Source organism: Arachis ipaensis, chromosome B3, assembly GCF_059453495.1.
Source record: "Arachis ipaensis isolate K30076 ecotype BB chromosome B3, ASM5945349v1, whole genome shotgun sequence".
Classification (NCBI taxonomy): Eukaryota; Viridiplantae; Streptophyta; class Magnoliopsida; order Fabales; family Fabaceae; genus Arachis; species Arachis ipaensis.
This window is the reverse complement of record NC_142438.1, coordinates 64,437,944-64,447,341: the sequence shown is the minus strand read 5'-3', so window position 1 is coordinate 64,447,341 and position 9,398 is coordinate 64,437,944. Positions and strand designations below refer to the sequence as shown.

The 9,398-nt window shown below is 38.0% G+C and overlaps 1 non-coding gene across 1 annotated transcript; it reads left to right on the top strand.

The window, feature by feature from the left end:
• The first annotated feature begins 2,584 nt into the window (after positions 1-2,584).
• On the top strand, positions 2,585-2,692 carry LOC148570915 (small nucleolar RNA R71). Its single transcript, XR_015880466.1, has one exon. It is a non-coding gene; the product is annotated as a small nucleolar RNA R71 (small nucleolar RNA).
• Positions 2,693-9,398: the final 6,706 nt, after the last annotated feature.

Here is a 9,398-nt window from a genome sequence, read left to right as displayed (position 1 = left end):
CGCCCTCGAGCAAAAGAAGAAAGAATAGAAGAAGAAGAAGATATGGAGGAGATGGAGGGATGTGTGTATGGATGTGAGTGGTGAATGGAGAACAGAAGGGATGATCATGAATGGAGAGAGAGAGGGTGAGGTGTTTCGGCCAAGAAGGGTGTAGAGGGGTGTGTTGTGTGAATTTGATGAAGAATAGAGGGCTTTATATAGGGAAGGGAGGGGGGAAAGGTTTCGGCTATATGGGTGGGTTTGGGTGGGAAATTGGTTTTGAATTTTGAAGGTAGGTGGAGTTTATGAGGTAGGTTTATGGGGAAGAGTGATTGAGGTGATTGGTGAAGGGTTTTTGGGGAAGAGTGTTTATGGGGTTGTGTGAAAGAGAGTGGTGAGAAGAAGTGAGTGGAGGTAGGTGGGGATCCTGTGGGGTCCACAGATCCTGACTGGATCCTGTGGGGTCCACAGATCCTGAGGTGTTCAAGAATTTACATCCCTGCACCCATTAGGCATGTAAAAATGCATTTGCACACAACTCTGGGCGTTCAGCGCCAGGTTGGTGGCCATTTTGGGTGTTCAACGCCCATTTGTGTGCCATTTCTGGCGTTGAACACCAGAACCATGCCTGTTCTGGCGTTCAGCGCCCAGAAGCTGCCCATTTTGGGCGTTCAGCGCCAGAACCATGCTCTGTTCTGGCGTTGAATGCCAGACAGATGCTCCTCCAGGGTGTGATTTTTCTTATGCTGTTTTTGATTTTGTTTTCAATTTTTCTATTTATTTTGTGACTCCACATGATCATGAACCTATAAAGACATGAAAAACAATGAAAATAAAAATTAGATAAATAAACATTGGGTTGCCTCCCAACAAGCGCTTCTTTAATGTCAATAGCTTGACAGTGGGCTCTCATGGAGCCTTACAGATGTTCAGAGCATTGTTGAAACTCTCCAACACCAAACTTAGAGTTTGGATATGGGAGTTCAATACCAAACTTAGATTTTGGTTGTGGCCTCCCAACACCAAACTTAGAGTTTGACTGTGGGGGCTTGGGTTGACTCTGCTTTGAGAGAAGCTTTTCATGCTTCCTCTCCATGGTTGCAGAGGGAGATCCTTGAGTTTTAAACACAAGGGAGTCTTCATTCCATTGAAGGACTATTTCACCTCTGTCAACATCAATCACAGCTCTTGCTGTGGCCAGGAAAGGTCTTCCTAGGATGATGGATTCATCCTCTTCCTTTCCAGTATCCAGGACTATGAAATCAGCAGGGATGTAAAGGCCTTCAACCTTTACTAATACGTCCTCTTCTTGTCCATATGCCTGTTTTCTTGAATTGTCTTCCATCTCTAATGAGATTTTAGCAGCTTGCACCCCATAGATTTCCAGTTTATCTATTACAGAGAGGGGCATGAGGTTTATCCCTGAACCAAGGTCACACAGAGCCTTAAAGATCATGGTGCCTATAGTACAAGGTATTATGAACTTTCCAGGATCCTATCACTTCTGAGGCAATGTCAGTTGATCCAGATCACTTAGTTCATTGATGAACAAGGGAGGTTCAACTTCCCAAGCATCAATGCCAAATAATTTGGCATTCAGCTTCATGATTGCACCAAGAAACTTGGCAGTTTGCTCTTCAGTAACATCCTTATTCTCTTCAGAAGAGGAATACTCATCAGAGCTTATGAAGGGCATAAGGAGGTTCAATGGAATCTCTATGGTCTCTAGATGAGCCTCAGAGTCCTTTGGTTCCTCAGAGGGAAGCTCCTTATTGATCACTGGACGTCCCAGGAGGTCTTCCTCCTTGGGATTCACGTCCTCCTCTCCCTCATTAGGTTCGGCCATTTTGGTTATGTGAATGGCCTTGCACTCTCCTTTTGGATTTTCTTTTGTATTACTTGGGAGAGTACTTGGAGGGATTTCAGTGATCCTCTTACTCAGCTGGCCCACTTGTGCTTCCAAATTTCTAATGGAAGACCTTGTTTCATTCATGAAACTTACAGTGGCCTTAGATAGATCAGAGACTAAATTTGCTAAATTAGAAGTATTTTGTTCAGAGTTCTCTGTCTGTTGCTGAGTGGATGATGGAAAAGGCTTGCTATTGTTAAACCTGTTTCTTCCACTATTATTAAAGCCTTGTTGAGGCTTTTGATCCTTCCATGAGAAATTTGGATGATTTCTCCATGATGAGTTATAGGTGTTTCCATAAGGTTCTCCTAAGTAATTTACCTCTGCTATTGCAGGGTTCTCAGGATCATAAGCTTCTTCTGCATAAGAAGCCTCTTGAGTACTGTTGGATGCAGCTTGCATTCCATGCAGACTCTGAGAGATCATATTGACTTGCTGAGTCAATATTTTGTTCTGAGCCAATATGGCATTCAGAGTATCAACCTCAAGAATTCCCTTCTTCATAGGCGTCCCATTATTCACAGGATTCCTTTCAGAAGTGTACATGAACTGGTTATTTGCAACCATGTCAATGAGTTCTTGAGCTTCTGCAGGCATTTTCTTTAGGTGAATGGATCCACCTGCAGAAGTGTCCAGTGACATCTTTGATAGCTCAGATAAACCATCATAGAATATATCCAGGATGGTCCATTCTAAAAGCATGTAAGAAGGACACTTTTTGGTCAACTGTTTGTATCTTTCCCAAGCTTCATAGAGGGATTCACCTTCTTTCTGTCTGAAGTTTTGAACATCAGCTCTAAGCTTGCTCAGCTTTTGAGGAGGAAAGTACTTGGCTAAGAAAGCCGTGACCAGCTTATCCCAAGAGTTCAGGCTGTCTTTGGGTTGAGAATCCAACCATAATCTAGCTCTGTCTCTTACAGCAAAAGGGAAAAGCATGAGCCTGTAGACTTCAGGATCTACTCCATTAGTCTTAACAGTATCACATATCTGCAAGAATTCAGTTAAGAACTGAAAAAGATCTTCAAATGGAAGTCCATAAAACTTGCAGTTCTGCTGCATCAGAGAAACTAATTGAGGTTTCAGCTCAAAGTTGTTTGCTCTAATGGCAGGAATGGAGATGCTTCTTCCATGTAAATTGGAATTAGGTGCAGTAAAGTCACCAAGCATCTTCCTTACATTATTATTATTTTCGGCTGCCATCTCCTCTTCCTGTTCGAAAATTTCTGAAAGGTTATCTCTGGATTGTTGTATTTTAGCTTCTCTTAGTTTCCTTTTCAGAGTCCTTTCAGGTTCTGGATCTGCTTCCACAAGAATGTTCTTATCCTTGCTCCTGCTCATATGACAAAGAAGAAGGCACAGAATAATAATAATAATAATAGAGATCCTTTATACCACAGTATAGGGATCCCTGTGTGAGTAGAAGAAGAGGGGGAGACAAAGAATGTAATGTAATGGAAGAAACACAACTGTGAGGAGGGTTGAGATGTGAGATGAGATGTTAGTAAATGAATAAATAAATAGAATAAGATGGGAGAGGGAGAATTTTCGAAAAATATTTTTGAAAAAGAGTTAGTGATTTTCGAAAATGGTTTTTGAAACATGTTAGTATTTTTCGAAAATTTTTAAAATCAAAAATAAAAATAAGAATAATTAGTTAATTAAAAAGAAATTTTTGAAAAAGAGGGAAGATATTTTCGAAAATTAGAGAGAGAGAGTTAGTTAGGTAGTTTTGAAAAAGTTAAGAAACAAACAAAAAGTTAGTTAGTTAGTTGAAACAAATTTTGAAAAGATAAGAAGTTAGGAGGTTAGAAAAGATATTTTGAAACTAACTTTTTGAAAAAGGTAAGATAAAAAGATATTTTAGAAATTAGTTTTGAAAAAGATTTGATTTTTAAAATCTCAATTAATGACTTGATTCATAAGAAATCACAAGATATGATTCTAGAACTTAAAGTTTGAATCTTTCTTAACAAGCAAGTAACAAACTTCAAATTTTTGAATCAAAACATTAATTGCTTATGTTATTTTCGAAAATTTGATATAAAAATAAGAAAAAGATTTTTGAAAAATATTTTTGGAATTTTCGAAAATAACTAAGAATTTTGAAAAAGATTTGATTTTTGGAAAAAGATTTTGAAAAAGATAAGATTTTCAAATTGAAAATTTGATTTGACTCATAAGAAACAACTTGATTTTGAAAATTTTTTGAAAAAGTCAATCCAAATTTTCGAATTTGAAGAGAGAAAAAGGGAAAGATATTTTTTTGATTTTTGAATTTTTATGATGAGAGAGAAAAATTAAAAACATTATTTTCATGTTTTTCTCTTTTATTTTTGAATCAAAACAAGGAATGCATGCAAGAACACTATGAATGTCAAGATGAACACCAAGAACACTATGAAGATCATGATGAACATCAAGAACATATTTTTGAAAAATTTTTAATGCAAAGAAAACATGCAAGACACCAAACTTAGAATTCTTTAATGCTTAAACACTAAGAATTCAAGAATGCATATGAAAAACAAGAAAAGACACAAAACATGCAAATGCAAAGATCAAACAAGAAGACTTACCAAGAACAACTTGAAGATCATGAAGAACACTATGAATGCATGAATTTTCGAAAAATGCAAGATGCACATGCAATTGACACCAAACTTATAACATGACTCAAGACTCAAACAAGAAACAGAAAAATATTTTTGATTTTTATGATTTTCTAATTTTTTTTGGATTTTTTGAAAATTAATTGAAAAAGGAAAATAAGGATTCCAAAATTTTTAACATGAATTCCAGGAATCTTGCATTCTTAGTCTAAAGCTTCAGTCCAGGAATTAGACATGGCTCAGTAGCCAGCCAAGCTTTCAATGAAAGCTCCGGTCCAAAACACTAGACATGGCCAATGGCCAGCCAAGCTTCAGCATGTAATTCAGACATGACATGCCTGACATACCCTTCAGTCGTGTAACAGCTGATGGTTGGAAGCCTCAGTCCAAAAGAATTTAGACATGGCTTTACAGCCAGCCAGGCTTCACATGCTTCATGAAACACTAGAATTCATTCTTAAAAATTTTGAATCTAAAAATTTTTTCGAAAACAGGTGAGAAAATTTTGAAATAAAAAAAAATTTTTTTTTTGAAAAATTTTTGAAAAGAAAACAAAAAGAAATTTACATAATCTGAGCAACAGGATGAACCGTCAGTTGTCCATACTCGAACAATCCCCGGCAACGGCGCCAAAAACTTGGTACGCGGAATCGTGATTACACTTTAATTATGTAAAGTTCATTGCTCTTTCTTTCCCTGGAAGTGGCACCAAAAACATGATGCCAAAACCACGGTTCACAACTCCGTGTAACTAACCAGCAAGTGCACTGGGTCGTCCAAGTAATACCTTACGTGAGTAAGGGTCGAATCCTACGGAGATTGTTGGTATGAAGCAAGCTATGGTCACCTTGCAAATCTCAGTTAGGCAGATATAGATTGATAATGGTGTTTTCGAATAATAATTAATGGAATAGGGATAGAATTACTTATGTAATTCATTGGTGAGAATTTCAGATAAGCGAATGGAGATGCTTTCGTTCCTCTAAACCTCTGCTTTCCTGCTATCTTCATCCAATCAGTCTTACTCCTTTCCATGGATGGCTTTATGTGATACATCACCACTGTCAATGGCTACTTTCAGTCATCTCTCGGGAAAATGATACAATGCCCTGTCACGGCACGGCTAATCGTCTGGAGGCATCACCCTTGTCAATGGCTTCATCTTATCCTCTCAGTAAAAATGGTCAACGCACCCTGTCACGGCACGGCTATTCATCTGTCGGTTCTCGATCATGCTGGAATAGGATTTACTATCCTTTTGCGTCTGTCACTAACGCCCTGCAATCGCAAGTTTGGAGCTCGTCACAGTCATCCAATCATTGAATCCTACTCGGAATACCACAGACAAGGTTTAGACCTTCCGGATTCTCTTGAATGCCGCCATCATTCTAGCTTACGCCACGAAGATTCTGGTTAGGAGATCTAAGAGATACTCATTCAGTCTATGGTAGAACGGAAGTAGTTGTCAGGCACGCGTTCATAAGGAATGATGATGATTGTCACGTTCATCACATTCAGGTTGAAGTGCGAATGAATATCTTAGAAGCAAAATAAGAAGAATTGAAGAGAAAACAGTAGTACTTACATTAATCTTTGAGGAACAGCAGAGCTCCACACCTTAATCTATGGAGTGTAGAAACTCTACCGTTAAAATTACATAAGTGAAAGGTCCAGGCATGGCCGAGATGGCCAGCCCCCAAAACGTGATCAATAGATCAAAAGATAATCCAAAGATGTCCAATACAATAGTGAAATGTCCTATTTACAATAAACTAGCTACTAGGGTTTACAGAAGTAAGTAATTGGTGCATAAATCCACTTCCGGGGTCCACTTGGTGTGTGCTTGGGCTGAGCATGAGTGTTGCACGTGTAGAGGTCCTTTCTGGAGTTGAACGCCAGCTTTTGTGCCAGTTTGGGCGTTCAACTCTGGTTTTGGCTCCTTTTCTGGCGCTGGACGCCAGAATTGGGCAGAGAGCTGGCGTTGAACGCCAGTTTGCATCATCTATTCTTGGCCAAAGTATGGACTACTATATATTTCTGGAAAGCCCTGGATGTCTAATTTTCAACGCAATTGGAAGCTCGCCATTTCGAGTTCTGTAGCTCCAGAAAATCCACTTTAAGTGCAGGGAGGTCAGAATCCAACAGCATCAGCAGTCCTTCTTCAACCTCTGAATCTGATTTTTGCTCAAGTCCCTCAATTTCAGCCAGAAAATACCTGAAATCACAGAAAAACACACAAACTCATAGTAAAGTCCAGAAATGTGAATTTAACATAAAAACTAATGAAAATATCCCTAAAAGTAACTAGATCCTACTAAAAACATACTAAAAACAATGTCAAAAAGCGTATAAATTATCCGCTCATCAGGAGGCAAATATTGGATCAAGATAATGAAGAAAAAGCATGTAGAAATGGAGAACTCATGAAGAAATGAAGGAATCGCAAAGCTGTCTAGCCGACCTCTTCGTACTTAATCAATCATAACTTGAGCTACAGAGGTTCAAATGATGCGGTTCTAGTTGTGTTGGAAAGCTAACATTTGGGGCTTCAAAATAATATAAGATTTGCCATAGTTGCATCACGTATAGGGGTGCGCACGCGCACGGTATGCGTACGCGCCGATGGGTGCACATGATTCACTTAATGCAACTCGTGGCCAGCGATTTTAGAAGCCTTGTGGGCCCAATCCAACTCATTTCTGATGCTATTTAACCCAAGGATTAAAAAGGGATGAGACACTTTTAGACACTAGCGTAGGTTTAGTTCTTAGATCTAGGTTTTAATTCATGCTTTCTTCTACTTCTCCTTCTCAATTCGTTGTTGTTGCAATCATCACTTTTCTATTCTTTTGTTGTAATTTCTTTTACATTGTTTCTATATTTTGTTGTAGATCTACTCTTATTTTTTCTATTTTCTTTCCATTCAATTTGAGGTAATTCATGTCAATAATGATCATTTTGATTGTTGTTGTTAATTCCTAGCAATAATTGTTGTTAGATTTCATTCTTGTTGTAGATTTCATATGCTTTCCTTTTATGCCTCTTATGTGTTTGATAAAATGCTTCTTTTAGCTTTAGTATAGATTTTATTCCTCTTGGCCTAGGTAGAGTAATTAGTGACTCTTGAATTATCTAATTCCCTTGTTGATTGATAATTAGAAGTTACTAATTGATTTGGATACTACTAAAGCTAGTGTTTCCCTTGGGAGTTGGCTAGGACTTGTGGAATCAAGTTGATTCATCCACTTGACTTTCCTCCATAGTTAGAGGTTAACTAAGTGGTAGCAATGGACAATTCTCATCACAATTGAGGAGGATAATGAGGATAGGACTTCCAATTCTCATAACCTTGCCAAGAGCTTTCATAGTTGTTAGTTTATTTTCATTTCATTTTATATTTCTTGTCTAAAATCTCAAAAACCCCAAACATACCTCATAACTAATAACAAGACACTTTATCGCAATTCCTAGGGAGAACGACCCGAGGTTTGAATACTTCAGTTTATAGATTTTAGGGGTTTGTACTTGTGAAAAACAATCTTTTGTATGAAAGGATTCTTTGTTGGTTTAGAAACTATACTTGCAACGAGAATTTATTGTGAATTCTAAACCGTCAAAAATCCAATCATCAAAATGGCGCCGATGCCGGGGAATTGCAATGGTGTTATGTTATTGGTTATTGTATATATCTGAATATTGTAAATAGGTTTGCCTTTTGCTTCTTTGTTAGTTCTTGCTAGTTTTAATATTTAATTTTCTTGCTTCTTATTTGATTTTGTTTTCATTTTCTCTTGCTCTCATGAATTCTCACTTTGGCTATGAGTTTGGTCCTAATTATGTTGTAGGAAATGTGAACTTCAATGATCACATGTATCAAGGATGGAACCAACAAAGATGGGAGGAGCCTCAAGGAATTGATCACTCCTATTGGAAACAACTTCCAGATACTTATAGGTATAATCACCATCCTAATACATGTCAATTCAATGGCTATGGTGAATATTCTTGTGACAATCAACAACCACCATCATATGCCTATGAATCTTGTCCTCAACATGAACCTCAACCATACTCACAAGCCTTTCCATACCAAACATCTTGCTATGATCCATATCCATCATATGACCAATCACCCATGCCATTTCCTTGTGACCGTTATGAGCAAGAACTTTTGGAACCACCACAACCCTATCATGACTACTATGAAGAACCACCTCAATACTCACCATCTCTATACCCCTACCAAGAAGAACCACCTTCCTACTATGAACCCTTTCTCCAAAATAATGAACCATCTTATCTACCCCAAACCCCAATAGATGATTCTCTTACCTTGCTACTTTAAGGACAAGCGGATATGCAAAAGAACACCCTAGAGTTTGTGACTAACTTGACCAAGGTAGTACATACTTTAGCCTACCATTGCTTGAATACTCAAGGTGCTTTCGTGGCCACATATAAAAAAGCAAAAGAAGAGCAAAGTATGAAGGAGAAAGTGGAAAATCCGGTGGAGAAGAAGAAAGAGTCAAATTTTGTGTTGGAACAATTGGAGAAGCCTATGGTTATTGAAAAGAAGGAAGAAGTGGTTGAAGATTTAGGAGATGTTGAAAGTCCATGGGAATGTAGCATCATGGAGCATTCCTCCAAGATGCTTGATATTGACGTTAAGGAGGGTGCGCAACCTCCAAGGCATATCATAGTTGAAGACTTGGAAGAGGTTTATCAAGAGATAAATTCAATCATGGATGAATTTCTATCTATAATTGAATCCTTTCCCATTGGACATGAAGTCGAAATTATAGAAGAATGACCACAACCTCCCATATCCTTGGTGAGCAATAAAGAAGAGAGTGAATCGGAAGAAAGCTACCAAGGGGAAAAGGTTGAAATCAAAAAAGCTT